The sequence below is a fragment of the Chrysochloris asiatica genome, unplaced genomic scaffold (assembly GCF_000296735.1).
Source record: "Chrysochloris asiatica unplaced genomic scaffold, ChrAsi1.0 scaffold00268, whole genome shotgun sequence".
Taxonomy (NCBI): domain Eukaryota; kingdom Metazoa; phylum Chordata; class Mammalia; order Afrosoricida; family Chrysochloridae; genus Chrysochloris; species Chrysochloris asiatica.
The window spans coordinates 3,118,382-3,124,167 of NW_006408786.1; the positions used below are offsets into that span (position 1 = coordinate 3,118,382).

A 5,786-nucleotide genomic window follows, 5' to 3' on the forward strand; every position below is an offset into this window, starting at 1 on the left:
CGAGGAGAAGCTGATGAGCTTGAACCAATGACCTTGCAGTTCAAACGGCTTTGTAGTCTGACCCATTAACCCACACTGCCATACTAGGCATGGATTAATTGCTTCCATTATGTTTGTTCTTTTGTGGTGTTGCTGGTTTCTATTTTCTACCTGGCTTCCTGTGCTGAGTTCATGGTTTTTCTGTTCTTTCTTGTCAGTTTTCTAATAGCTTTAATGTTTCCATGTTCTTCCTGGATTTTCATTTTCTTGGTATATTGTGAAATGTTAATTTTCTTTGAGGTTAACTTATATTGAATTAACTTTTCCTTCCATTTAGTGCAGTCTATTTTATCCTGTAATCTAACTGACCTTCTCACTATCTGGATCTCTATTCCTATGTGTTTACCTTCTATTACATTGTAATTGTTTTGATCATAGACTGACCTCCCAGATCCTTGATTTTGTTCTTATAGTTTTATTCTGTGTTTGGCTCTTCAATTTGTCATTTGAATTCTGGGAGGTGCTGCCTCATATGCTAATCTCTGGTTGTTATCTGTTCTTGTTGGTTCTCAGTCCACAGAATTCCTTTAGGATGTTTTGTAGTGCAGGTTTGGATTTGCAAAATCCCTTAGCTTCTCTTTATCCTGGAATGTTTTGATTACACCATTGTAATTGATTGATAACTATGTGAGTAAAGGAATCTTAGTTGGCAGTTTTTACTTTCAGGGTTTTATATATGTCTTCCCACTGCCTTCTTGCCTGCATGGTTTCTGCTGAGCGATCCAAGCTTAATCTGACTTGTTTGCCTTTTTATGCAATGCTTCTTTTTTCCCTAGCTGGTATTGGGTAGTATTGACATTTTCACAATGTTAAGTCATCCTATCCAGGAACATGGTATATTCTACCATTTTTGTAAATCTCTTTTGATTTCTTGTAGTAGTGTTTTGTTTTTTTTTTTTTTTTTTAATAGGTCTTTTTTTTCTCTGGTTAGATTTATTCCTAAATATTTCCTCCTTTGGGTGGCTCTTGTAAATGGTATTCCTTCCCTAATTTCCTTTTCAGTGCTGTCATTATTAGTATAGAGGAATCCAACTGATTTTTGTATGTTGATCTTGTATCTTGTAACTTTGCTGGATCTTCCAATGAGTTCCAGTAATTTTTTTGCTGAGTCTTTGGGGTTTTCTATGTATAGGATCATATCCTCTGCAAACACAGAGAGTTTTATTTTTTCTTTGCCAATTTGGATGCCTTTAATTTCCCTATCTTGTCTTCCAACTCTGGCTAAGTCTTCCAGCAAAATACTGAACACAAGTGGGAATTCTTGTCTGGTTCATGTTAATTAAGGGAAACCTTTCAGCTTCTCTAGACTGAGATTTATATTGGCTATTAGTTTTGTATATATGCTCTCAATTCTGTTCAGGAATTTCTATTCAATTCCAACTCATGTTAGTGTTTTTATCAGGAATGGATGTTGGATTTCCTCAAATGCCTTTTCTGCATCAATTGATATAATTATGTGGTTCTTTACCTTTTTTTTTTTTAATATGGTGGATTACATTGATTGTTTTTCTAATATCCTTGTTTTCTAATGTTTTTTTAATCATATCTTTGTTTTCTAATATCCTTGTATCCCTGATATGAAGCCCACTTGAAAATGATGTTTTATATTTTTGATGTGTTGTTGAATTGTATTGGCTAGGATTTGTTGAGAATTTTTGCATCTATTTTCATAAAGGATATTGAACTATAATTTTCACTTTTAGTGATGTCCTATTCTTGTTTTTGGTATGAGGGCTATGCTTACTTTATAAAATGTAGTAGGGAGTTTTCCATCCTTTTCTATATTCTAGAATAGTTTGAGTAGACTTGACAGCTTTTTCTGGGAGTGTTTGCCAAAACTCACCAATGAAGCCATCTGCACCTGGACTTATTTTGCCTGGGAAATTGTTGGTGACCTGATCAATTTCTTCTTTTGTTACAGTTCTGTTCAAGTTTTCTACTTTACTCTGTGTTAGTTTAGGTAGGTTGTATTTTTCTAAACATATATACATCTCCACTAGATTTTACAAATTCGTTGGAGTGCAACTCTTCATAGTATTTCTGTTATTATCCTTTTTATTTTCATTGGTTCTGTTGTGACATCATCCATATGGTTTCCTATGTGTGTTATTTGTGTGTTCTTCCTCTTTTCTTTAGTTAGATTTGCCAAATTTGACAAACTTGTCAATTTTATTAATCTTTTGACAGAACCAGCTTCTTGTCCTGTAGATTCTTTCTATAGTTTTTTTTTTTGTAATCTCATTTATTTCTGCTCTAATTCTTCTTATTTCTTTTTTTCTGATGACTATAGGTTTATTTTACTGGTGAGTTTCTAATTGTTGGAGATGGTGTGTTAATGTGTAGATTTTGGTTCATTCTTATTTTTGTATGTCTGCATTCATTGCTATGAATTGTCCTCTCAGCACTGTTTTTGCTGTGTCGCAAAAGTTTTGCTATGTTGTGCTTTCATTCTCATTTGTTTCAAGGAATAAATTTAACCTTTTGTTTTACAACCCTGTAGCTTTTAAGTAGGCTGTTATTCAGTTTCCAAGTATTTGGCTTTATTTACTTGGTCTTCCCATTGTTGATTTCTAATTTTATAGCATTGTGATGTGAGAGGATACTTGTAGTATTCTGATATTTTTAAGTTTATGGAAGTTTGTTTTGTGTCCTAACACATGATCTATTCTGGAGAATATTCCATGTGCATTGGAAAAGAATATGTATTGTGCTGTTGTTGGGTTGCATGTTCTGTATACATCTATGAGGTAAAGTTGGTTGATTGTGTTATTTAGTTCTTCTTTGTCTTCACTGCGTTTCTTTCTGGATGTTCTATCCTTTTTTGAAAGTGATATATTAAAATCTCCGATTGTTTTTGTAGATTTGTCTTTTTTTTTTCTCTTCAATTCTATTATTGTTGCTGTTAGGTGCCATCGAGTTGGTACCGAATCATAGTGACCCTATGCACAACAAAACGAAACACTGCTCAATTGTGGGTCAACATCACTATTGTTGTCATGCTTGAGCTCATTGTTGCTGCCACTTTGCCACTCCATCTGGCTGGGAGTCTTCCTCTTTTTCTCTGACTCTCCACCTTATCAAACATGATCTCCTTCTCCAGCAACTGGTCCCTCCTGACAATATGTCTGAAGTATGAGAGACGAAGTTTGGCCATCCTGGCCTTTAAGGAGCACTCTGGTTGCACTTCTTCCAACACAGATCTACTCGTTCTTTTGGCAGCCCATGGCACTTTCAATATTCTCCTCCAACACCATAACACAAATACATCAATTTTTTTATGGTGTTCCTTACTCACTGTCCAGCATTCACAAGCATATGAGGTTATTGAAAATACCATGGCTTGGGTCTGGCGCACCTTAGTCCTCAAGCTGACATCTTTATTCTTCAACACTTTTAAAAGTTCTTGTGCAGCAGATTTGCCTAATGCAATACATTGTTTGATTTATTGACTGCAGTTCTATTAAGGTTTGCTTTATAGCTTTTGAGCTTTTTCATTGGGAGCATAGATATCTCTTATGGTTAAGTCGTCTTGTTCAATTGACCCTTTAATCATGAGATAATGTCCTTTTTTTTTCACTTACGTTGCTTTTTAGGCATTGTGGTGCTGTTGTATTTTAATTAGTTAGAAAGGCAGCTCTTCCCTAGCTGTATTTCTAGTGCTTTCAACTTGAGGAGTTCATCTTCTGGCCCGATATGTGACAATATTCTGGTACTATTCATCATGTTTCAGTATTCAATATTTTTGTGATTTATGACAGTGCCACACTGCTATTCTTAAGGTTATGTGGTTGTCCACCATGGGTGACACTATTGGTATTTAAAAACTGATGTCATATCTCCCAGCATCACCACAACATATAAGTCACCACAGTATGACAAACTGACAAACAATATGATTAAGAAAAGAAGAATCAGATAAGTATGCATAATATGCAGGCATCACTTGATAGTAGACAGCAGCAGCTCTACAGTCTCTGGGAATTCCTTGAAGAACACTGCTGGAAGGAAATCTTTCAATATGCAGAAATTTGAGCAAGCCATCTGGTTGTTAATTTTGCATGGAAAATAAAATGGCTAAATATGGTATTGCATGCTGATTCATGGGCTGTGGCCATAATTTGACAGGACATTCAGGATCTTGGAAAGAACATGATTGGGAAATTAGTGACAATGAGGTGTGGGAAAGAGGTATATGAATAGATATGTCTGGATATGACAAAAAAGTGAGGAGACTAGTGTTTTATGTATTCAAAGAGTTCCTTCAAGAGACAAGGATTTTAACAATCAAATGAATAGGATGACATGCTTTGTCAAAATGAATCATCCTCTTTCCTCAGTCCCGCCTGTCATTCATTGCCCAATGGACTCACAAATAAAGATTCCATGGTGACAGGGATGGAGGCTGTGCATGGATTCAGCAGCATGGACATCCACTCAACAAGGCTTACTTGGCTACAGCCACTGTTGAGTGCTCAATTTGCCAGCAGCAGAAATCAACACAGTCTATGACATGGGATCATTCCACAGGGAAATCATGGGACAACTTCTATTATGGAAAGGGGGGATTTTTTATTTTTTTTTAAATTGGAATAGACACTTACTTTGGATACAGAGTTCACGTCCCTGCATGCAATGTTTCTGCCAAAACTATCTTTCATGAACTTGCATGCACTTTCATGCTTTATCGACTGTCATGATATTTTACACTTAATTGCTTTGGATCAAGGGGCTCATTCCACAGCAAATGGCATATAGCAATGGGCCCATGCTCATAGAACTTACCAGTTTTACCACATCATCCTGAAGCATCTGGCTAAATTGAATGATTAAATTGCCTTTGAAAAAAAATTATGGTGCCAGCTAGGTTGCAATACATTGCTGGGTTGGAGCAGTGTTATTCAGGAAGGTTTGTATGCTATACGCCAATGTCAAATATTTGGTACTGTTTCTCTAATTGTCACTATTCATAGGTCCAGGAATCAAGGGGTCAAATGGGAATGGCACCATTTTGTATTAGTCCTAGTGTCCTAGTTCAAAAGGTTTTTCTTTCTGTTCCTATGACCCTATGCTCTTTGGGTATGGATATTTTAATTCCAAAGAAAGCGAGGAATTCTTCTACCTGAAGACACATCATTGATTCCACCGAACTGGGAGTAAAGAATGCTCCTTAGTCACTTTACGCTCCTCATGCTTCTGGATCAACAGGCGAAGAAGGAAGTGATTGTACTGGGTGGTGTGACTGATTCTGATTACCAAGAGGAAATCAAATTAGCATTACATAATGGAGCCCTCTTGTGGTGCTGTAGGATAATGCATTACCAGCTATTGTTCAGTTACTCTATACATGATCTCTATGAGTCAGAACTAACCTGAGAGCATTTAACAACAGCAGAGACAACAGCAATGGAGGTAAAGAAGAATATGTGTGTAATCCAGGAGAAGCCTTTGGATGTCTCTTAGTACTTCTATACCCTGTGATTCAAGGTAAAGGTGTAGTACTTCTGAATGTTTGGCCTCCATAAATTACAAATAACAGTGAAAAACTGTCAGATAGCACCAGAATAGTAAACTACAGCAATCCAATTCTGCCATGACTGGTAATGCCCCAACCCCTCAGAAATAAAGTTTTAGGTAAATTCAGCAGGCAAAGCATCACAACCAGATGAAATGCTTTCTGATGGCAAAGGTGATGGCAAATGAGTGGTGACAGGTGGTAGTTCTAAATATTTGCTATGGCCACATGACCA

The 5,786-nt window shown here is 36.5% G+C and overlaps 1 pseudogene; it reads right to left on the reverse strand.

The window, feature by feature from the left end:
• LOC102838047 overlaps positions 1-4,848 on the reverse strand; it is an 8,262-nt pseudogene extending 3,414 nt beyond the window's left edge.
• Between the last annotated feature and the right edge of the window lie 938 nt (positions 4,849-5,786).